The sequence below is a fragment of the Peromyscus californicus genome, unplaced genomic scaffold (assembly GCF_007827085.1).
Source record: "Peromyscus californicus insignis strain IS unplaced genomic scaffold, ASM782708v3 Scaffold_1__1_contigs__length_55948999, whole genome shotgun sequence".
In the NCBI taxonomy this organism is placed as follows: Eukaryota; Metazoa; Chordata; class Mammalia; order Rodentia; family Cricetidae; genus Peromyscus; species Peromyscus californicus.
In genome coordinates, this window is record NW_026294492.1 from 52452316 (window position 1) to 52477702 (window position 25387).

General features: G+C 39.2%; 1 long non-coding RNA gene across 3 annotated transcripts in view; it reads right to left on the reverse strand.

The window, feature by feature from the left end:
* Positions 1-25387, reverse strand: part of LOC128115865 (uncharacterized) — a 56372-nt gene that overhangs the window by 1569 nt on the left and 29416 nt on the right. The window lies entirely within an intron of this gene.

Sequence of the window (25387 nt, forward strand, 5' to 3'; positions counted from 1 at the left end):
CCTGTGAAATGGCTCAGGGAGTAAAGGCACTTGCTGGCATGCCTGTCTCTGCCTGAGTTTGAACCTTGGGTCTTACATGGTGGAAGGAGAAAAAAGATTCAGGCAAGCTGTCCTCTGACCTCCATATATGCCAGCCCTGTCCCCCACATTAATAAATATGTAATTTAAAGAACATTAAAATGTTAGATGGAAAACAGGTTCAAATACTGGCTAATGATCCATTTTGTGTCTTGTGACCTTTTGTGAATGGCTTCATCACTCTGTGCCTATTACTTTAAAGAGGGATAATTAGAGAGTACAGTAAGGGCTGAATTCTGTTACCATGGTTACAATTACCAGTTTTGGCATCCACACCAAGTGTGGCTCTATTTATGAATCTCTTTGTTCTCTATGCCCCAAATTCCCATGTTAGAAATGGTCATAAGACCATTTCATTAGACCATGCCAACTGGTAAGATCCTCAGTTCTATATAATGTCAGGTTCATGGGCCATGACTGAGCAAGGTGGGAACCCATCTTCTTGTCCTTATCCTTGGCCTTGTCTAGGGCCTCCTGGGCATAGTACTGGGGCTGGGATGCCCTCTTGAACTTTGTACAAATCCCATAGTGCTGCATCTAGGCTGTGGTAAGCTGATACTGGGCCACATGCCTCTTCTTAGTAATCAATGACTTATGCTGTGTCTTTGGCTCTAGATGACACAAGATTCTCTGAATATTTAGTGTTCAAATAGGCTTAGATACTGGTGCTCTTCCCACCCTTCATGGGAAGCACATGGCTTTCTACCTCAAGGAAGGTTCTGGATTCCAACTCGACCCAAGAAATATTCTAATCCTGCTGTGCTACCTCTGGCTACTGGCTGTGCATCATGTGACAGGTAGTTAAGCCTCTGTGTGCCCTATCTTTCTCACTTGGTGGTGCACGCTTGTGATCTAGAAACGTAGATACTGATGCAGGAGTGTCAGGAGTTCACGAGCTATAGTGTGAGTTCAAAGGCAGCCTAGGCAACTGAGAGAGACCCTTTCTCAAAACACACACAAACACTCAGATACACTCTTTTGTAATGAAGTTTTTGGTTTGTTTGTATTTTGTTTTGTTTTGATTTTAAGAAGGTCTCAATGTGCAGCTGTGCATGACCAAGTTTGGTATATCAATCTTTTCAAGCTCAGGTGAATCTCAATGTGTGGAATGATGGCCCAGCATGCACCAGGCCTCTATGTAAACAAGAATTGTTCATGGAATTTGTCATCCCAGGAACTGGTAGGTGAAAGCAAGAGGGTGAAGTCCTCAAGGTTGGCTGTATATGCAAGGGTATATATATAGAGGTGAGAGCATAGTGTTCTGGAGTTGATACCTTTTTCATTGCAAGATTGATCTCAAGTAATAAGGCTTGTCTGTGAGTACCTTTCAACAATCTTGGTAGCACAGAAATTGGACTTTTAAATTCCTTCATTTCTTGCCATTTATAAGCAAAGGATTTTATTGAAATAAAGTAACAAAGTCATAGATTCATTATAGTGTTTTTACCTCGTTAAGGTACAATTCCAACAAGTGAAACTTACCACTATAAAGTATTTGGTTCAGTGTTCACACGACCTTTTAGAGCCATCACTGCTCTAATTCAAAAGAATTGTAGTATGTGAGACCCTAGCTTTATAAAACAAAAAGTTTGCAGGTTGTGAGGGCATACCATTGTCTCTTGCTATGAGCTGCAGGAATATAGTAAGAATTCAGCTGAATATGGTAAAGATATATCTGGAAAAGTCAAGGAATTCTTCCAGAGGAAAAGCCAAATCTCAAGGAGTATTTGGTGTTATTCGCTTTTAATGTATCAGCTATTTCCTGCTCTGAACTTCATGTGTACCTTCATAGTTTTCCCAATTGATTCTTTTTCCTAAGAAATACTAAACAGTGTGGATTAAGATCATTCTTTGGACATATACTATTAAGGTATTTGGATACAGTCACACAGACAAGGTTTCCTGCCCCCAGGCCTTCTGCTTTTCTTTTTTAGCATTAGAATCAGATATTTCCTTTAGCTAACATCCAAGGACAAAGCATTTCAGACTACCTGGTCTCCAGAATTAAAGTAAATATCCATATGGAGACACCGCCTAGGTTAAGCAGATGTTAGGTATATAACTTTGTTTCTTGTGCAAATTAAGCTCATACCCTCCTGTACAACCCTAGTAGTATTTCTAAAACTTCTTTTTTGACATTTGACTGAGGACAAGAGGAATTTTTTGCATACCAGGTATATCAAGCTATGTCACAGCTGCCTAGATATCCCCTCCCTGCCAGTAAACAGCACAACTGAGTTATATTGAGACAGTTTAAGCTCTAAAGAAATATAAAGTTTTATTTCACTCATAATTTGTACTAATATTATAGATTCCTAACATTTTGCCTAGCCACTTCTAGGAATGTAGTTTGAGCACATAAATTCCCTTTTTCTGATCTGTTACCCAATTTTAGCTCTTAGTTGACCTCCTCTTTTAACCACTCCCCTTTTGGGTTATAAAAGAAAGCCTGACAGTCACTGTCTGAGGAAAACTCTTATCTGCCTTGATGACCCTGTAAGAATTCAAGCCTGATGACCTGGCCTTAGCTTGAGCATTGCTATTGCATGGGTATATAACTGTAAACCCCAGAGAGTTGGGAAAGAACTAGATTGGAAGAGAACTAGATTGGAGGAGAAGTAGATTGGAGAACTAGATTGGAGCACTAGAACTAGAAGGATGAGATGGAAGATGAGGAAGAGCCAGACTCGAGGAAGAACTAGGTGAGTAAGAATGAGATGAGAAAGACCAAGATGGGCAAAACTAAGATGAAGGAGTTAAGACATCACTAAGAGGGAACAGGTAAAAGATGTAGAGAGAGCAGAAAGATGTAGAGAGAGTTGAACAGCAGAAAGATGTAGAGAGAATCAGGCAAGAAAGGAGCTAAGTAACAAAGCAAAATAGAAGGTGTGTAGAAAGAGAACTGACTCAAAAAAAAATAAAGTGTATGAACTAAGAGTTTTGTGTATGTAGATTCATTCACTATTCTTAAAAATAGACTTCTCAGCTGGTTGGTAGATCCTTCCATGGACCCTGGGAGAGGGCTGTCAAGGGGCTGGACCCCAATAGTCCTCATCAGTCTCTCCTTTACAGGCAGTGGGACCTGGAAGAATGGAACCTGCAAATGACATGACCAGAGTCTCATGCAATAGCCAAAATTATTCAGAGCCTCAGACAACTTTTACTCTATGGGTGAAGAAAGGTCAATGAGTAAAGTTCTCCTGAGCTTCAGCTGTATACTATTGTAAGACATGCCACACTTGCAAATCATGATTTTCTACAGGGAATGTAAAGGATAGTTTAAACATTTAATTGAATAACAATAATAAACAATAATGAGAAATCTGAAGTAAACTCATTTCCATTTGCTACACCCAAGAGTAGCACAAAAATACATTCCAATAATAATGCCATGTTTTGAAGAAACTAGGGTCACAAGAATCCTGTCCTGTTTGCTTGAAGTGTTCTTGCAAGCACCCAGAATTCCTCTTACATGACTCCAGTCCTGGACCATACTCCACCATTTGGCCCATTTAAAAAATTTTTAAATTCAGGATATCCTGAGTGGTTTTGATTTCAGATGCAGATAGAGTTTATTGTCATTTGATATATAAGTATGCTATAAGCAAGCAAATTATAAACTTGTTCTCTGCAATCAAGAACAAGAATCAAAACTATGAACAGTATTACTTGTTTCATTATCCTGAGGGTCAGGAAAATCTAGTGAACAGATTGAAAAGAGACCCATATGATAAGTAGTTCTGGTATCTCTTGAAACTTACTCCATTTAAACTTTACTAGGAATACAAATTTTATGATGTCCTATGCAAATGTGAAAATCCCAAGGAAAAATTAAATGCACTCCCTTCTTAAGATAAATGAATGACTCTATTATAGTCTCAAGATCCAGTCATAAATGCAGAGACATCTTTATTAATAACAGGAGATGCATCCATCCAATCCACAAGTTGATGAGTAATACATACACACAAAGGATAAGTAATGCTAGACCAATACACACACTCATGGTACCCACTGCAGATGCACTGGTCAAAGCAACTAACACTTGCTGAAAACATTTCTCAGATGACATAGGACTCTGTGTATTTCATAGAATATTTTCTCCATTGATGTATAGGGTTTTATCTTGACCACTGGTGGGACAACTTGAGCTCTGATGATATGCTTGATATCTCTGTTTGCCCTTTAGCTAGAGGGTTGCTATCTTTCTTGTCACTTCCACTATCCCCTTGCTGTGTACAGTTGTCCTTGATGGCCCTGGGCTGGAAGAATTGAATAATTCAGTGGATCCATATGATTCTGTGGATCTCCCAATAGTGACAGAAACATATCCCTTCCCAAATCTTTATCCAACTGGAATTCTATCAAGTTTTTTAAGCCATACAGCCCTATCTAAAGGTGGTATAGAATACTCTGTGGAGGAATGTTTTGTGCTTTTGAACACATATCAGCTTGAGGCAAACTTCAAAACAAGACTAAATGAGGAAAACACAAGCTCCTTGTGGCTCTTTCTCTTTTATTTTTTAATAATTGTTGTTTTATTGTTCAATGTGCACTTTCATTTATGCCTCAACTCTGATGCCTGTAATATGATTAATAGTCCACTCTTTACAGAAAGGTTAGAGTGTGGACAAGTTGAGTAATACACAAAGGATAGTTGTGGTTTTTCTATCATACTTTATAGTCCATGTAGTATTGGGAGCATAACAGGATTTGAATATAATTAGAACAGTTTCTATTGCTGAAAATATTCTTACAACATGAACAGATTCTGAAACAATATTTAAAGATTGATAATTACTGTAATACATGAATCAAAACAGGCAATTTCACCTGTCAAGCTCAGGAAAAAAAAACAATAATATATGGGTAAATCTCTGGACCATGAATCCCTCCTATCCATTAGAAGTGCTACCAATAAGTTAAGTATCTGTTTGTGGAATAGGAGAAGGTTGTGGTGGTATTTTACTTGTACTGAAATGTGATTTTAATTGTATGTTAATAAATAAAGTTGCCTGGTGGTCAGAGCTATTAGAGCCATAGCAAGTGCGTGGCGGCGGTGGCACACGCCTTTAAGGACCTGGAGGGCGGTACATACAGGCAGTGATGAGGCAGTCACATGTTTGGGTTTACAACCAATGAGAAGGCAGAACAGCTAGAGTATATAAAGACATACACACAGGAAGTAGGCCCCTTTCGGAGAGCTCTCTTGGCTGAAGAGGATCCCTGAATCAGGAAGGGTGAGGCTCTTAGCTCTGACCTCTTGGCTTTCTTCTCTGAATCGGCTCTGTGTTTCTTATTTAATAAGACCGTTGGTTACATCTACATTTGGCGCCCAACATGACAAGAATCCATTAAAAACTGCTTAACTTGGCTTGGTGGCAGGTCTGGTTTCCCGCCAGGGTGGCCAGCTCCCTAGCCCGGCCGGGCCCAGGTCGGCTTGGCCTCAGGCAGGACTAACCTTGAGCTACTTGCTTAAAGTCGGTGCTATAGACAACTCAGGCCTGCCCTGCCGAACAGGGCCCCTGCCTGTAAAGCCAACACACGTGGTTGGAGCTTAAGGTAGCCAGAGCCAAGGCTTGACTAGGCTCAAGCTGGAACACGTGGCTGGATTCAAGCTCTTAGGCAGAACCTATGGTTCTTGCGTGTTCTCTCTCTCTCTCTCTCTCTCTCTCTCTCTCTCTCTCTCTCTCTCTCTCTCTGGATTCACACCTCGGACACTAGGTGGCTGTTTTGAAACTCCCTTGGATTGGTACTGTTCTACGCGGACTTGGTAAGTCACTTAACATATCAAATATTTTAAAGGAAACTATTTAAAAGAGAAATTTTTTTCACATTGAAAAAAAATGGGTTTTCTGTGTACATTGAAAGAAAATTGGGCTTTGTTTGCAATTTTAAGCAGTCTGACAATGGAACAGCTATATGAGAAGATTAATGTTGATCGAATTATGCATTTTATTACTATGCTTATCCTCATTTTAGTATTTAAAAAGATAGTCAATTTAAGTGCCAGGGTGACAGCTTTAGAAAAACTTGATAAATCTGTAAAAACTCAGACAGAAGAAACTAACAGTGAAGTTGCTTCAAGATTGGATCATAGGGTTACAGAAAGAAAGCCTGTTTTCACACAGTCACCCTTAGTTTGTCCAGTAACCGTACAACAGTTGCCTGATCAAATGACTACACAAAATATTTGGTCTCCAATTGAAATGTTAGATTTATGAAGGTTTAAGGAGGCAATAGTATCTTATGGTATGCATTCCCCATATGTAAAGCAAATGTTAAACTCTTGGTCAATTTGTAATAGGATTGTACCACAGGAATGGCGGGAGCTGGCACAAGCTGTTCTTGAACCCAGTCAAAGGCTTCAATGGCTAACTTGGTTCAAGGATGAAGCTAAAAACATAGAAAAACAGTGGAGGGATAAAGGAATACAAGTCTGCCAGGATCAGCTTATTGGAGAAGGTCAATATGCTTCAGCACAAGCACAGTGTTTATATGATGTCCAAACCCTAATTTTATGTCGAACAGCAGCCTTGAATGCATGGGACAGAGTTGAGGAACCAGGAAAAAAAACTGAGTCATTTACAAAGGTTGTACAAGGCCCAAAAGAATCTTTCACAGATTTTTTTTACAAAGACTGGCTTCAGCAGTAAAGAGAATGGTCCCGGATTCAGAAGCAAGTAAGATAATAATTGAATCTTTGGCCTTTGAGAATGCGAATGCAACATGCAAAACAATAATCAGGCCGTTAAAGGCAAGATCTGCACCTTTGGAAGATTGGATTAGAGACACAGTTAATGTTGAAGCTCATGAGCATGATGATACGTGATTAGAAGAAGCAATTTCAAAAGGTTTGAGCAATGTTAGATGTTTGGATGTGGAAAGCAAGGACATTTGAAAAGGGATTGTAAACAGGTCATTCCTAGAAACAATGTTTCTTCAAGGAACAATGGCAACAGAATGCCCCTTCCTTCTGGAGTATGCAGAAGGTGTGGTAAGGGAAAACACTGGACCAACAAGTGTAGATCAACAAGGGACAGACAGGGTAATCCTTTGCCTCAGTCTTCGGGAAACTCCCAGAGGGGCCTCATGCAGGCCCCAATAGCAAATCCAGTTCAAACCTTTCCTGCAGTCATAGAGGAAACCCCTACTCAGAGCAATTAAATAACCAAATGCCTATTGGAATAAGTCATGCTGGTCAGGATGATGAAACAGAGAGAATAGAAAATTCAGGAGAAAACATAAAGAAAATTTTTTGGCAAACTTCTATTAATGAACAAAGACCAAAATTATCAATAAAAATAAATGGTGTTTTGTTGTCTGGTCTGGTAGACACAGGTGCAGACGTTACCATAATTGCACTAGAATTTTGGCATCCAACTTGCCCTCTTCAGGAGGTAAAAGTTCAACTGTTAGGTATTGGGACATTATCTCAGGTGAAACAGAGTGCAAGATGGCTCGAATGTATAGGTCCAGAAGGACAGAGAGGAAAATTGAAACCATATGTAGCTAACATAGCTATTAACCTGTGGGGTCAAGACTTGTTACAACAATGGAATACTCAGATTAACATCCCTCCAATCTCAGAAACAAATCATAAACTAGCACGTTTCTGGGAGAAATATTAGAAGGCATTATTCTGAGTGGTCACCAGCCATCCATATTATAAAGAACAGGGCACAACAACTGATGATCTTCCAAAAACAACAACTCTACCTTTAAAATGGTTAACAGACAAGCCTGTATGGGTCCAGCAATGGCCTTTAACAACAGAGAAACTTCAGGCTTTGGAAGAGCTGGTAGAAGAACAGTTAAATGCTCAGCATATTGAGGAATCAACCAGCCCTTGGAATTCTCCTGTATTTGTTATTAAGAAGAAATCTGGTAAATGGAGAATGGTAACAGACCTTAGAGCAATTAACAAAGTAATTCAGCCAATGGGCTCTTTACAATCTGGAATTCCTTTGCCTACTCTGTTACCAAAAGGATGGCCTCTCATAGTTATTGATTTAAAAGACTGTTTCTTTTCAATACCCTTATAAGAAAAAGACAGAGAAAGATTTGCTTTCACAGTGCCTACTTATAATAATTCTCAACCGGTTAAAAGATTTCAATGGAGGGTCCTCCCACAGGGAATGTTGAATAGCCCAACTCTGTGCCAATATTTTGTACAACAGCCATTGGAAGTGGTATGTAAAAAATTTCCTAAATCTATAATTTATCATTATATGGATGATATTTTATTAGCTGACTCAAATGCAGATACCTTAGAAAGAATGTTTGAAGAAGTAAAGAAAATTTTGCCTTGCTGGGGATTACAAATTGCTCCTGAAAAGATACAAAGAGGGGATTCTATTAGTTATTTAGGATATAAAATAGAGCTACAAAAAATTAGACCCCAAAAGGTGCAAATTAGGAGAGATAGACTACAGACTCTTAATGACTTTCAAAGATTATTTGGAGATATTTCTCATCTACGAACTATTATTGGGGTAAAAAATGATGAACTGCATAATTTGTTCAAAACCTTAGAAGGTGATAAGGACTTAAATAGTCCAAGAGAATTATCACCTGAAGCTGAGAAAGAATTGGCCTTGGTAGAAAAGAAAGTACATGAAGGGCATGTAGATCGTATTGATCCAAAGCTGGATTGCATTTTGGTTATTTTACCTTCTAGACATTCTCCTACAGGAATATTAATGCAGAGGGAAGATATTATATTAGAATGGATATCTTTACCAAATAAACCAAATAAAAAATTAAAAACTTATGTGGAAAAAATCTCTGACTTGATTTGGAAAGGAAAATTGAGACTTCGTCAATTAGCAGGGATAGACCCAGCAGAAATTGTCAACCTTTAACTAAGGAGGACATAGAAAAATTATGGACAGGAAGTGAACCTTGGCAAAGAGCTTGCAGTAATTTTTTGGGAGAAATTAACAGCAAATATCCCAAAAGCGATAGAATTGATCTTATAAAGAGAGCTGATTGGATCTTGCCTCGAATTGTATGGGAAAAACCCATATCTGGAGTTCGTACATTTTATACAGATGCCAACAAACAAGGAAAGGCAGGTTACAAATCAGAAAATTTAAGTAAAGTGGTTCAAAGTCCTTTTAATTCAGCTCAAAAATCAGAATTGTATGCTATTCTGTTGGTATTAATGGATTTTTCAGAACCTCTCAACATAGTAACTGACTCTCAGTATGTTGAAAGAGTAGTATTACATATTGAGACTACAGAATTTATCCCTGATGCTTCAGAATTAACTTCACTATTTATTCAATTACAAGATACAATCAGGAAAAGGAGTCATCCTTTATATGTAACTCACATTCGATCCTATACTGGTCTGCCAGGCCCTCTAGCACAAGCAATGATGAGATTGATAAATTATTGATAGGAAATGTGCTGGAGGCCTCAGAATTTCATAAAAAACATCATGTCAATAGTAAAGGTTTAAAAAAGGATTTTTCCATAACCTGGCAACAAGCCAAAGAAATAGTAAAGAAATGTCCTACTTGTTTCTTCTACAATCAAACACCATTACCACCAGGATGTAACCCAAAGGGTACTCAGAGGAATGAAATCTGGCAGATGGACATGTTTCACTTTGCAGAATTTGGAAAATTGAAATATGTACACCACACTATCGATACTTATTCAGGATTTCAGTGGGCAACTGCTTTGAGTTCTGAAAAAGCTGATTCTGTAATTACTCATTTGTTAGAAGTTATGGCCATCATGAGTATACCTGCACAAATCAAAACTGATAATGCTCCATCATATGTCTCTGTTAAAATGAAACAGTTTTTTACTTATTACAATATAAAGCATATTACAGGCATACCACATAATCCTACAGGTCAAGCAGTTATAGAAAGATCAAACAGAACTCTAAAGGATATGCTAAATAAACAGAAAGGGGTAACAAAAACCCCCAGAAACAGACTGCATAATGCTCTATTAACTTTGAATTTTCTTAATGCCAATGAGAAAGGAACAACAGCTACAGAGAGACATTGGATAATAGAAAAAACTACAGAATTAAATCAGCCTATATACTTTAAGGATGTGCTGACCTCAGAATGGAAACCAGGCTATGTGTTACGTTGGGGACGAGGTTTTGCTTTTGTTTTTACAGGAGAAGATAAGATGTGGGTACCATCAAAATTGATAAAGGTTCGATTTGAACAAGAGAAACCTCTTAATTAGATGAGGTGATAGTTCTTCAACCAGCATGAACATCCAATTAAAACTAACTTATACCAGTAACACATGTCTTTTCATTTAATCAGATAATAACTTGCCAAAAAGGAACATCCCCAAAATTAGTCTTGGGGAAAGGTTTTTGTTTTTGTCTTTTAGGAGAATGAAGTTTAAGGAATCTGAAGAACACTGGACAAATGAGACAACTGAAGAAAAGGGACAAATCATATATCCCAGGAAACAGAGTGAAATGGCATATGGGTATATATTATCTAAAAAATGTTATGTCTTCCTAAAGGTTTGTTTCTGCTTTTTTCTAAAAATTTAACACTATTGGTCTTCTAATAGTCCCAGTTCAATTAAAATTTAAAGCTGACTTTGGAGTTGGAGAATGGCTCTCTCCTTCTTTAAACTCAAGCATGTTGTTAAAAGGAAAATGCAAACTCCCTGTATCATGCCAGAATAAAAGAGCCATCTTCTGCTATGGGACAGGAGAAAAGCCAAATTAATTAAGGGACTATTCTATTACTAATCTCAACTCTTTGATTCTATTCTGATTCTTTAAAACTTTTCTTAAAGTATAAATTTTATATCAAAATTTACAAGATTAATATATATAGTTATATAGTTATATATATACATTTTAAACTTTAAGATATGAATGATCATATAGAGTACTAATTAATTCTAGAAAAAAGGCTTCAATTAGCTGCATATATATATGTCTTTGTGTTCGAGTCTCTTATCAGTTTTCTGCAGGAAATCACGGCCAGGCCTAACATCAACTGAACTCTCCAGGAAGAAGTTGGGGCCCCACAACAACAACAATTCCACGTGGACAATAATAACATCACTAAGCTGACAAACATCATCTACAGATCAGCTTTGAACTACAAGGTGCTCAGAGCAATTTTGAGATGACTAGCTGAGATGATCCAGTCTCAAAGACTACTTGAATAAGGACTTGAGATAAACCCTGAACTTTGGCATTATACACAGACTGGATAATGAAGGACATAGTTACCTTTCCTAAATTAACCTAAAATTTTTCTTTTCAGGATAAAGATACCTTCGCCCATACCCAGCAGGAAGCAATTTTAAGAATACGACGCCCACATTTCCAAAGAGGTGGTGTGGGGCGGGTGGTTTCTTGGTCTTTTTAATGGGTTTTGGGTCTGGGATAATTTTCATTGTTTGGGGGGTTGGTTACAAGTTGTTGTCAAGGGTTAGGAAAAAGGCTAAGCAAAGGAGATTAGATTTAAGGTTCTTGTTTAAAAAAAAGAGAGAAAGAAAGAAGAAGAAAAAGACAATTACTAGTTTTAAATATTTTACATTGGATTGGATTGTTTTATATTGTATACAAATTATACAGATATTGAAATTGATATTGTTAGAAAATGCTATATATATATTTCTAATTGTACTTATACTGTTCATTTAACAATTCAATTTTCTGATCCTTGAATGTTATTATTACCAACTATTAGGATATAAAGAAATGAAAGTTAGTAGTTAGACATTACAATAGAACTTGTAGTCATATTAGATATGTTTTAAAAATTGAGCAGATATATTTTAGACATGTCATCTTCAAACCCTTCAGAGATCTACAGAATATGGCATTTAAAATGTTTTAATAACTTAGAAAATTTTTTCTTTTTTGTTATGATTATGAGACATGTCGGCTCCTGGCAGTACCAATCTACTTTAGAGAAAATATGGGCATTGAAGAAACTGCATATGGAGTTAACTTTCATTGTGGCAAAAGTTAGCCATTGGACAACAAAGTATCCTCGAATCAACTGCTGACAAAATGGACAGACAGGACATGAAACAAAGGACTACTGATTCTTGCCAAAACAAGTGTGGCTATGGCTTTATCAAAAGGCATCTTCTGAGGCCAGGACAATATGGCACCATCCCTGAAGTGGCCTTAGCAACTCAGAAAAGGTACAGTGCCCTTTTCTTCAAAGGCAGCTGAACAGGCAGTGGGCCGATGGCTTCTGATGTGCAATGGAACAGCAGCTGAAACAGTTATTCTTGAAGAGTAACTAAGCTCATGCCTCTCAATAGTAGACTGGCATTTGATAGAGGGATGTGGAGAAGAACAGGATGCTGAGATGAAGCCATATATACACAGCCAAGAAGAATGGACAGCTGAATTCAAAAACCATCAACAATTTCCAGAATTTAAAATCCTGAATCATGACATGACACTAGTGGAATTCAGGTGTTTCTGGTACATGGACTCTCTCACCCAATGTGAGGTTGAACTGTTGACCTTGTGTACATCCTACTTCACAAATGAATCTGTCAGATATGCTAAGCCTATAGGTTGAAGATGATGCCCCAGCATTGCGGAGAAACCTCAGGTGACTGTCTAGGCAGCTGGCTGTTTCTGTCAACTCACAAATTTTTTGGAAGTTGCTTGTATGCACTTCCTGTTTTTATTTTTGTTAGCTAATATTATTTCCTTCTTGGGTCTCTGAGGGAGTTGAAGATTAGTTAGTTATAGTTGAAGGTTAGTTAGTTATAGTTGAAGATTAATTAGGATAGAAAGTGAATTAGATACATTTTGGACTTAACAAAATAGGATAGATAATGAAATTATTTTCTCTGAATTGTCAAATACAAATGGACTAGACATTGTTTAGACATTTATTACTTGTATATATTGTATATAGTCATTGTACTTTTGTATATAGTTTTTCTTTTGTTAGTTAAAACCTTTTTCTTTTTTTCCTTTTTATTAAAATAGAAAAGGGGAAATGTGGTGGTATTTTACTTGTAATGAAATGTGATTTTAATTGTATGTTAATAAATAAAGTTGCCTGGGGGTCAGAGCTATTAGAGCCATAGCAAGTGTGTGGCAGCGGTGGCGCACGCCTTTAAGGACCTGCATGGCGGTACATACAGGCAGTGATGAGGCAGTCACATGTTTGGGTTTACAACCAATGAGAAGGCAGAACAGCTAGAGTATATAAAGACATACACACAGGAAGTAGGCCCCTTTCGGAGAGCTCTCTTGGCTGAAGAGGATCCCTGAATCAGGAAGGGTGAGGCTCTTAGCTCTGACCTCTTGGCTTTCTTCTCTGAATCGGCTCTGTGTTTCTTATTTAATAAGACCGTTGGTTACATCTAGAAGGTTGTACAACTTTTGTAATTTTAATGTCAGTTAGTATAAGAAACTCCCATAATTTTCCAGCTGGATAATCGTTTCCTATCCATCTCTAGTAATCTGCAAATTATTTGAAAGTCCATAGAGTTCTTTAATGTGTTTAAGCACAGTTAGTTTAGGGTAATGTAATGTGGCAACAATGAAATCCATATAATTGTTGATACAGGGTCCTGTCCTGATTTGCTAATTGAACAAGAAGAGTAAGGAAAGCAGTTAGTATTTTCTGACCATTATCCATCCCAAAGGTTTATCCTTTTGTGCTATAATACTTGTAGGAGACATGTTAGTAAGGGAAATAAGTAAAGGCAGAATCAACATGCTACAGAAATGCCTCTTTTAGTTGGATTTAAATAGTTGTAGTTGTTATTTTGTCTCTCCAGGCACTATTTGAGGATGATCCACTGTCGTCTCTCTTTCTACAGTTTTAAGTAAAATGGTTAGTGTATAGTTAGGTATTTCTAAAGTATGATGTAGCCAATTAATATGCCCTAAGAATTTCTGAATATCATTGGGTGATTTTAAATTGTCTTATCTAATAGACATTTTTTGTTTTTCAGTTGTTCTAGTAACTAGTTGTCCCATATATTGCACAGTGTCTAATCTTTGTTCTTTAATGAACCAATTTTATGTAGCATATCGTGATTCATGTCATATATGGATTGTAGCTCTTTTGAAATGGCTAACAGGATATCATCCATATCATAAATAATATAAGCCTGAGGGAAGGACTGCCTCACAGGCTCTAAAATCTGTGTGACTGGGCTGGCATAAAACTAGTAGAGATCCACCTGCCTCTGTCTCCCAACTGCTGGAATTACAAGCATGCACCATTACACCCAGTTGAAATGTTTTTGCATTGATATTTCTTTGAATTAGATATGAAAGGAAAAAGTAAGATTTATGCTAGAACCATCGTTGTTTGAATGAACAGTAATATTTCCTGTACCCTACAATATATTAATTTCAACTGATAAATCTTGTCCTATGTTATAAATATTTGGGTTAATTTCTTTGGTTTGTTAATTTTAACTCTAAAAAGGATTTCAACTGTTTGTGCACACCTGTAACACGGGTGTATGTGCCGGTCATAGGACAACTTACGGGCATCTATTCTCTACTTTCTCATGTGAGTGATAGAGGTCAAACTGAGGCAGACAAGGTTGGCTGCAAGTTCCCTAATCCAGTAAATCCAGTAACTCATGGGCCCTTATTTCAAAAGTATTCGCATATGTGAAGGTGTGTGGGTGTACATATGCAACAGCCTAAGTGTCATAATTAAGAAAAAGCTTTTATGATTAATGTGGGTCTTACAGAGACTAAATTCAGGTCATCAAGGTTAGCAACAACCACCTTTATCCCCTGAGACAATTTTTGCCATTCATTTGTGTTTTTGTGAAAGTGCTAAGAACAAGTTTTCAGTCCTTAAAATGAACTAACAATCCAAATAAAATGCGTGGCAGTATAAACATCATTTTTATTTATGATAAGGTTTATCATTCAAATTCATAAGTTCCTGTATTCTTGGATGGCAATATGTTTATGATTTTAAAATGAGACAATATTTTAATGATGGAACAGTTCTACTAATATTACTTGAGCCTAATGAGAGAGCTCAGTGGGAAAATGCATGTGTTGTACATGGCATTAGTTCATTTACTAGGTTCATGAGATTTTTCACCTGAATGAATTCTTTCATGCTTGGAGGCTATTTTTCTTTGTGCAAAGGCTTTATCACACTCATTACATTCATAGAAATTCTCTGCAGTATGACTTCTTTCATGAATTTGAAGATTACTGTGATATGGAAAGACATCACCACATTGTTTACCTTCATAGTGTTTCTCTCCATTATGAGTTCTTCCATGCCTTTGAAGACCACTATTACATGCAACAGCTTTAGCACATTGATTACATTAATAGAATTTCTCTCCTGTATGACTTCTTTTATGTCTTTGAAGGTGACTGAGATGTACAAAGGCTTTAACACATTCTTTATACCCATAGAGTTTCTCTCCAGTGTGACTCCTTTCAAGATATTACTGTGATATGGAAAGACCATACCACGTTGATTACATTCATAGGGTGCTGTGGGATGTTCTGTATGGCAAATGTGTTGCTAATTAGTCAATAAATAAAACACTGATTGGCCATTGGCTAGGCAGGAAGTGTAGGCAGGACAAGGAGGAGAATAAAGCTGGGAAGTGGAAGGCTGAGTCAGAGAGACACTGCCAGCTGCCACGATGAGAAACAGCATGTGAAGATGCCGGTAAGCCACAAGCCACGTGGCAAGGTATAGATTAATAGAAATGGGTTAATTTAAGCTGTAAGAACAGTTAGCAAGAAGCCTGCTACGGCCATACAGTTTGTAACCAATATAAGTCTCTGTGTTTACTTGGTCAGGTTTGAACAGCTGTGGGACTGGCAGGTGAGAGAGATTTGTCCTGACTGTGGGCCAGGCAGGAAAACTCAAGCTACAAATGGCGTCCAACGTGGTGGCAAGAGTTTCTACCTAAAAACTGAGAAAAAAGATTCTAAAATGGAGCTAAAACAGTTCCTAATTGTCTCTCTCAAATGAGCGGCAGCTGCTGGTTTGAGCTACTGGAGGGTTCCTAGCGTGCACACTTGACCTGCAGTATGGTGGGAATGAGGCCTCTGCAAGTGGCACATTAAGCTGCATGGTGGATTTAACCTTTACTAGTACAAAAAAAAAGAGGTTTCTGGGCTACACGCTGCTTGGATAAAAGCATAGACCCGAGATAGCTCCCAGAGCTGGTGGTAAACCACCGCCATGTTGGGAAGCTGAGGTGGGCGGAGCCAGCAGCCACAGCTGCTGCAGTTTAAGGCAATAGATTCACAATAAGACAGATTCAGATGTAATAGTTTACAATGTGTGTAAAATATACGTAGGCTTGAAAGAGACAAAAAAAGGTGATATATACAGTTATAGAAACAAATACATAGTTTTTAAAAATAAAGTCATTAAAGAGACAGTAAAGGTAGTATAAAAAATAAGCCACGTAAAAATGGATATTACACAGAGAATCTGGATTGTGTTGTCTTTGGGATTTTTAACTGCAGAAAAACATTTGATTGTAAAAGATGTTGAGTTAAACCGATATATATATTTTAAAGATACCTTGACTTCAAAATTTGGATATAAGGATATGTTGCTTTGGAAAAGAGTCTCTTTTGTTTCCACAGAAAGCCAGAGGCTATGGATTTGTTCCAGATTAAGATACATCAGGTTTGACCAGCCAAGACCCCCTGAAAGGTCTCTGATGACACCATGGCCCAGATGATCCAACATTCAGAACAGTTTGAAGGCATCTGGCTCAGACGATACAGCCTCATGGACTATTCCATAATCCTAAAATTTTCTTTGTTTCCCCATAAGATACAGCGCCCCCCTCCAGCAGGAAGTAGTAAGAGAAGCTACGCCCAAATTCCCAAATTATATGTAATTTTACTTTGTTAAGGTTAAAATCTTCCTTTTTGGAAAAAAAAGGGGGGGGGAAGTGCTGTGGGATGTTCTGTATGGCAAATGTGTTGCTAATTAGTCAATAAATAAAACACTGATTGGCCATTGGCTAGGCAGGAAGTGTAGGCGGGACAAGGAGGAGAATAAAGCTGGGAAGTGGAAGGCTGAGTCAGAGAGACACTGCCAGCTGCCACGATGAGAAACAGCATGTGAAGATGCCGGTAAGCCACGAGCCACGTGGCAAGGTATAGATTAATAGAAATGGGTTAATTTAAGCTGTAAGAACAGTTAGCAAGAAGCCTGCTACGGCCATACAGTTTGTAACCAATATAAGTCTCTGTGTTTACTTGGTCAAGTTTGAACGGCTGTGGGACTGGCAGGTGAGAGAGATTTGTCCTGACTGTTCCAGGCAGGAAAACTCAAGCTACAATAGGGCTTCTCTCCAGTATGATTTCTTTCAATAATGTGAAGATGACTTTTCTGTGCAAAGGCTTTACCACATTGATTATGTTCATAAGGTTTCTTTACAGCATGACTTCTTTCATGTACTTGTAGATAACTTTTATGTGCAAAGGCTTTACCACATTGATGATATTCACAACTTGTCTCTCTAGTATGAGTTCTATGTACTTGATGATGACTGTTACATGCCAAGACTATATCATCTTGATCATATTCATAGGGTTTTATTTCCAAATAAGTTCCTTTGTAAAACTATGAAGAGAAATCAGATCTAAAGCATTATCATACTGAATACATTCATAGAGATCCACTTCATTTTTAGTTCTTTTTTGTCTATGAAAATACCTGTGATGGTTAAAGCTTTTAATACATGGCTCACCTTTATTTCTTCCATTTCCAGTACTGTTTTTTTATGTCTTTGAAGAGAAGTGAAAGAACTAAGAGCTTTACCACACTGATTGCATTCCTGACATTTTTCTATCATGTGAGTCATACTACATGTGCTAAGTAAACCAAAACAGACAGAAGAATTTACATATGCTTTAAACTCAAAAGTTTTTTTCCAGTGTAATTTTGTTGATGTATTCTAATTAAAGTTAGAAAACTAGTTTATTACAAACTTGTATATGGTGATATTTTATTTGTATTAAAATGTTATTTGTATGTTAATAAATAAAGTTGCCTGGGGGTCAGAGCTATTAGCAAGCCATAGGAAAGCAGGGCAGTGGTGGCGTACTCTTGTAATCCCAGCACTTGGTAGGCAGAGCTAGGTAAGTCTCTGTGTGTTCAGGGATACAGCCATTATTGGATACACATGCCTTTAATCTATACCAATCATGGAAAACCTGGAGGCCTATACAGACAGGCCGTGAGGAGGCAGTCATGTGGTTGGGTTTACAACCAATGAAAAGGCAGAACAGGAACTCTATATAAAGACTTTAACACAGGGGTAGCTCTGTTTCGGAGAGGTAGGACCACAGCAGGAGGAAGGGTAAGGTGTTAGCTCTTAGCTCTGACCTCTTGGCTTTCTTCTTTGCATTGGTTCTATGTTTCTTATTTAATAAGAAGGTTGGTTATATCTACATTTGGAGCCCAACGTGACAAGAATCCATTAAAAACCGCTTGGCTTAGCTTGGTTTGGCGGCAGGTCTGGTTTCCGGCCTGGGCGGCCCAGCTGCCTAGCTGAGGCCCAGGTCTGACTGACCCGCAGCTGGAGCTACTTGCAACTGCTACAAACAACTCAGACCTGCCCTGCCGAATAGGGCCCCTGCCTGTAAAGCCAAGGCTTGACTTGGCTCAAGCGGCTACACTTTCTCTCTCTCTCTCTCTCTCTCTCTTTCTCTCTCTGGATTCACACCTCTAACACCAGGTGGCTGTTTTGAAATTCCCTGGAATTCTACTATTCTACCCAGACTTGGTAAGTCAATTAACATTTATTTAAAAGAGAATTTTTTTCTACATTAAAAAAATGGGATTCATGTGTCCATTGGAAGAAAATTGGGCTTTGTTTAAAATTTTAGGCACTCTGACAATGGAACAACTATATGAAAAGATTAATATTGATCGAATTATTCAGTTTATTATTTTTCTTATCCTCATTTTACTATTTAAAAAGATAGTCAACTTAAGTGCCAGGATAACAGTCTTAGAAAAACATGTTAAACCAGTAAAGATGAATTATAGAGAAATTCAAATTCAGACAGAAGAAATAAATAGTGAAGTTGTTTCAAAATTGGATCATAAGGTTACAGAAAGAAAGCCTGTTTTCACACAATCACCCTTAATTTATCTGGTAGCCGTACAGCAGCTACCTGATGAAGAGAATGAACAAAATACTTGGGCTCCAGTTAAAATGTTAGACTTATGAAGATTTAAGGAGGCAATAGCATCTTATGGCATGCACTCCCCATATGTAAAGCAAATGTTAAACACCTGGTCAACTTGTAATAGGATTGTACCAAAGGACTGGCGGGAATTGGCACAGGCTGTTCTTGAACCCGGACAAAATCTCCAGTGGAAAATGTGGTTCAATAATGAGGCTAAAAATATAGAAAAACAATGGAGGGATAGCGGAATACAAGTCTGCCAGGATCAGCTTATTGGAGAAGGCCAATATGCTTCAGTACAAACACAATGTTTATATGATGTCCAAACCCTAGTTCTGTGTCGAATGGCAGCTTTGAATGCATGGGACAGAGTTGAAGAACCAGGAAAAAAAACTGAGTCATTTACAAAGGTTATACAGGGCCCCAAAGAATCTTTCACAGATTTCTTACAAAGATTGACTTCAGTAGTACAGAAAATGGTCCCGATTCAGAGGCTAGTCATATAATAATTGAATCTTTGGCCTTTGAGAATGCAAATGCAGCATGCAAAAGAATAATCAGGCAGTTAAAGGCAAGATCTGCACCTTTGGAAGATTGGATTAGAGGTACAGTTAATGTTGAGGCTTATGACCATGATGATATGTGGGTAGGAAAAGCAATTTCAAAAGGTTTGAGCAATGTTAGATGTTTTGGATGTGGAAAGCAAGGACATTTGAAAAGGGATTGTAAACAGGTCATTCCTAGAAATAATGTTTCTTCAAGGAACACTGGCAACAGAATGCCCCTTCCTTCTGGAGTATGCAGAAGGTGTGGTAAGGGAAAACACTGGACCAACGAATGTAGATCAACAAGGGACAGGACAAGGATTACTGATTCTTGCCAAAACAAGTGTGGTTATGGCTTTATCAAAAGGCATCTTCAGAGGCCAGGACAATATGGCACCATCCCTGAAGTGGCCTTCGCAATTCAAAAAAGGTACAGTGCCCTTTTCTTCAAAGGCAACTGAACAGGCAGTGGGTCGATGGCCTCTGATGTGCAATGGAACAGCAGCTGAAACAGTTATTCTTGAAGAGTAACTAAGCTCATGCCTCTCAATAGTAGACTGGCATTTGATAGAGGGATGTGGAGAAGAACAGGATGCTGAGATGTGAGGTTGAACTGTTGACCTTGTGTACATCCTACTTCACAAATGAGTCTGTCAGATACGCTAAGCCTATAGGCTGAAGATGATGACCCAACACTGCAGAGAAACCTCAGATGATTGTCCAGGCAGCTGGCTGTTTCTGTCAACTCACAATTTTTTGGAGGTTGCTTGCATATACTTCTCGTTTTTATTTTGTTAGCTAATATTATTTCCTTCTTGGGTCTCTGAGGGAGTTGAAGATTAGTTAGTTATAGTTGAAGGTTAGTTAGTTATAGTTGAAGATTAATTAGGATAGAAAGTGAATTAGATACATTTTGGACTTAACAAAATAGGATAGATAATGAAATTATTTTCTCTGAATTTGTCAAATACAAATGGACTAGACATTGTCTAGGTATTTATTACTTGTATATATTGTATATAGTCATTGTACTTTTGTATATAGTTTTTCTTTTGTTAGTTATAACCTTTTTCTTTTTTTCTTTTTATTAAAATAGAAAAGGGGAAATATGGTGATATTTTATTTGTATTAAAATGTTATTTGTATGTTAATAAATAAAGTTGCCCGGGGGTCAGAGCTATTAGCAAGCCATAGGAAAGCAGGGCAGTGGTGGCGCATGCTTGTAATCCCAGCACTTGGTAGGCAGAGCTAGGTAAGTCTCTGTGTGTTCAGGGATACAGCCAGTATTGGATACACACGCCTTTAATTTCAATACCAATCATAGAAAACCTGGAGGCCTATACAGACAGGCCGTGACAAGGCGGTCATGTGGTTGGGTTTACAACCAATGAGAAGGCAGAACAGGAACTCTATATAAAGACTTTAACACAGGGGTAGCTCTGGTTTGGAGAGGTAGGACCACCGCAGGAGGAAGGGTAAGGTTTTAGCTCTTAGCTCTGACCTCTTGGCTTTCTTCTTTGCATTGGTTCTGTGTTTCTTATTTAATAAGCAGGTTGGTTACATCTACAACATAACCCATCATAGCTCCTTCCCTTCCTCCACCCTCCATCCTGGCACCTCCATCCCACTCACCTCCTACCTGTTCACCCACATTCCATCTATCATCTACCCCATATCCCAGCTGCCTCCCCTGACCTCCACAGCCTTTCTTTCCCCTCTGGGTACCCCAGAGCTCTGGCAGGATGGGATTTTACCTTCAACAACAAGTACAAGGAAGTTATTGGGCCACATGGATCCTGTGACAGCAAGACTGAAGCAAGACCTGGGCACAGCTTGAGTCGATGTGTTGGGAAAGAAGCCCCATGGGTGGGGAAACCCTGGCTCTGTTCTCAAGTGTGGGCTCAGAATGGTTCCTGGAGATGCACAGTGGCTTGGGGTCTCACCTGTGACAAGGCCGGAGACAATGAGGGGGAGCACCAGCATCTGCAGCATCCTCTTGAGCAGTTTACCAGGAAAAGAGAAGTACTTGATCTGGTGGTATGAGAGCTGGTATGGGTGCTAGGCAAATGCCAGGCTGTTCCGTAGAGCCATAAAGGAAGGGTTCATGGAATGAACTATGAATCTCAGCCCCAAGCACTGTCCATCCATCTCTAAAAGATTATAGTAGGGTGAGCAGTGACTATTCTAGGAGTGCATTTGTGTACATGGGTATTACGTGGATTTGTGTGTGCATGGGTACATTTGTGCAAGGGTATGTGTGTATGTGCTTGTGTATATACAGATGTGGGTATTTGTGAGTGAATGGGCATGTGTAAAAAGATGTATACATGGGTATGTATGTGCATGTGTGTATGTGTGTAAGTATGTGTACATTTGTGTGAGCATGGGTATATATATGTGTGTGTGCATGATGAGCATTTGTGTGAATGAATGTGTGCATGTAGTTGTGTGCACATGGATATATATGTGCACTGTATGCATTTGTGTGTGCATAGGCGTGTATGTGCACATTCATATGCACATAGGATCTTATACAAAGATATGTACATGCATTTCTTGGGTGTGTCTGTAAGTGTGACTCTTTTGTCTGTGTTACCACTTTCTTTTTATTTTTTTAAGATTATGCACACAGTGTTCTCCTGTGGGCCAGAAGAAGGTACCAGACCTCATTACAGATGGCTGTGAGCCATTATGTGGGAATTGAACTCAGGACCTCTGGAAGAACAGCCAGTGCTCATAACCACTGAGTCATCTCTCCAGCTCTATGTTATCACTTTCAAATATGGAAGTGCATATGCAATTGGACTTCTAAGCATGTAGATGTAAATGCATAGATGAGTGTGTGAAAGAAGGGTATGATGGATAGCTGGCTGTGGTATCCTTGGAATACACACTGTCGAATTAATCAAGTACACATGGAAATTTTTAGGGGGAAAATTATCTGTTGAAAGCAGAAAGGGGGCTATTTGGGGAGAGAAAAGGAACCAGCAGAGGGTGACTAAGTAAGAGGGGGTGACAGAAAAAGAATATGATCAAAGCACATTGTATATAGATATGAAGATGTCATGAGGAACCCTTTATTTTATACAACCTACACATAATTATTTAAGTTGTGTCTGTTGAACATGTAGAGATTTTTTTCTCTTACCAATATTTCCTAGACAATACAATATAACAACTGTTTACCTAGCAGTTACATTGCTTTGGGTGTTACAAGTAACCTAGAGAGCAAGAGAGCCACAGATCCTATACACACACTACCCCATTTTATTTAAGGGACTTGAGCAGCCACACATAACAAATGCTTGTGGATACCCAAACCAATAGACAATCAAGTTCCTTAAATAAAATGGGGTAGTGTTTGCCAGAACCAATCTCCCAAGGGTATGATGGATAGCTGCATATTTTTATGAACATTAGCACAGTTTATGTGACTGCACCTCTAAATTAAGATATGTAGGATATATTCATATGTAAGATATATTTATCCTTCTCTGTGTGTAGTCATAAAGTGCATGTCTGTTCAGTGTACTTGTGTATGCCCATACCCACACATGTGACATCACATCGTATTCGTACAGCTGTGTTTGTGTATGTGCCCTCTCTACCTGAGTCCTCTGATGGGCTGGGGACTTGTGAGATGAGTGCACCAGAGTCGGGGGGTGGGTAGTTAATAGAAGTTCCACCTCATAGAAGCAGAGTTCACCAATGATCACAGTGCTGACTGTGAGCAAGATGAAGACTTTTCTGCGCAGAGTGCTCTATGGTCCTGGGCTGCAGACACAGGTGCATGCGCAGTGCTCTCTGCTGCCAACTGTCCTGAAGTCCCTGCAGACAGCCCACACCACCCAGGCGCTGGCCGCTCTCCCTCAGGAACAGACTGATGCTGTGGCTGCTCATAGCCTCTCTCCTGAGACAGAGGAGACCAGGTCTGGTGAGGGAAGAATCCGGGAAAGGAGTGGGTAAGGTGGAGGGGCGGGCACTTGCAGCTCAGAAGTCAGGCAAGGGGGACTGAGAGCCTGCCTGGGATCGGATTCAGTTTTTATCCCAGCAGCAAAAGGTTAAGGTCTTCGGACCCAAACACCAGAGAGGGTGGTTAGAGACAGGGTAGAAAACACACACACACACACACACACACACACACACACACACACACACACACACACACAAATGCTGCACACCTTTCAGGTTTTCTACCTCCAGCCTCCTTCACTGAGATCATCCCAAGCAACTGGGAGCTGCTGCTGCAGCTCTCAAACTAAAGTGCCAGGCCTTTGCTGAATGCCCAATGCATAAGAGCTCTTGAAAGGGCACCTTTAGGCTAGTCGCCCTAACCACAGTAGTTGGGTGTCCAGCCCGAAGACGCCCATAGTCGACTTTTCACAAGGACAAAATCAGCTGGTGCCTGGTAAACAGTGGCACCTAACTAATGTGGCTGCTCTGTGTGTGTGACCAGGACAGCAATGTTGTGAGGGAGGGGTCGCTGGGAAAGAAATGATGACAATTCTAGTCCCAGCTTGAGGTTCATGACCCTCTTTTGGAGTGAAACCTCAGACTTTGTGTCCCTTTTTTGCATGTGTCCGTATTTATTTATCCTTATTGACTTACTTTTTAAAAGATAACCAAAATGGGATGATGTGTTTTCCATGAATTAAATAAAATGCACATAAATATAAAATTGGCCAATCTGTTTAGCAGCCAAACACTTGGAAGTTACAAAACAGCTTAGAAACTGTGGCTTTTGACACAGCCTTTGACAGCTACTCTAGAGGATGGTGGGGGACGGCAGTTTACAAGTTTAAGGCCAGCACCTGCAACTTAGTAGGACCCTGTCTCAAAATAAAAAGTAAAAAAGAGAGCTATTGGGAAAGGGGTGGGAGATGGCTCAGTGATTGAGGGTGCATATTGCTTCTGTAGAGTTCCATTCCCAGCACCCACATCAGGCAGCTCAGAACTGCTATGCCCCCTTCTGGCCTCATTGGCATCTGCACTCACATGTACACACACACACACACACACACACACACACACACACACACACACACACACACCAAAACCGAAAATAAAATTCTCTTTTAAAGAGGGCCAGACTATATAGCTCAGTGGTAAAGTACTTGCCTGCCATGTTCAAGGCTCCAAGTTCAATTCTCAGTACTGATCCCCTCAGCTTCCCAAGTAGCTGGGATTACAGGCATGCACCACCAGTGCAGCATTGAACTGTTCCAGCATTGTTTTGATGCCACTACCCACGTGGCTGTCTTCTAAGATGGCAGCTCTCTGTATCTGTCTGATTTCTCCACCTGTTTCCAAAAGACAAGTCGCCTGACTAGGCTTTCCATGCCCTGTATCCTGCAACTGCTTCTCATTACAAAGCCCCATTCAGGATTTTGCTCCAAATGAACTGGTCCTCTGAAGCCACAGTGTTGCTTCTCACCTTGCTCTGAACACTCACAGACACAGGACTGCACAGAAGATGAGCAGTCTCTCCCTCTCCTCAGGGACATCATGTTCCTAGTTACCAAATGATGACTGGAAATCACCTATGAATCCCAAGAGCAATCAACAGAGTCCAAACCAGTCAGGAGTCTGAACACTTGTCTCTTTCCTA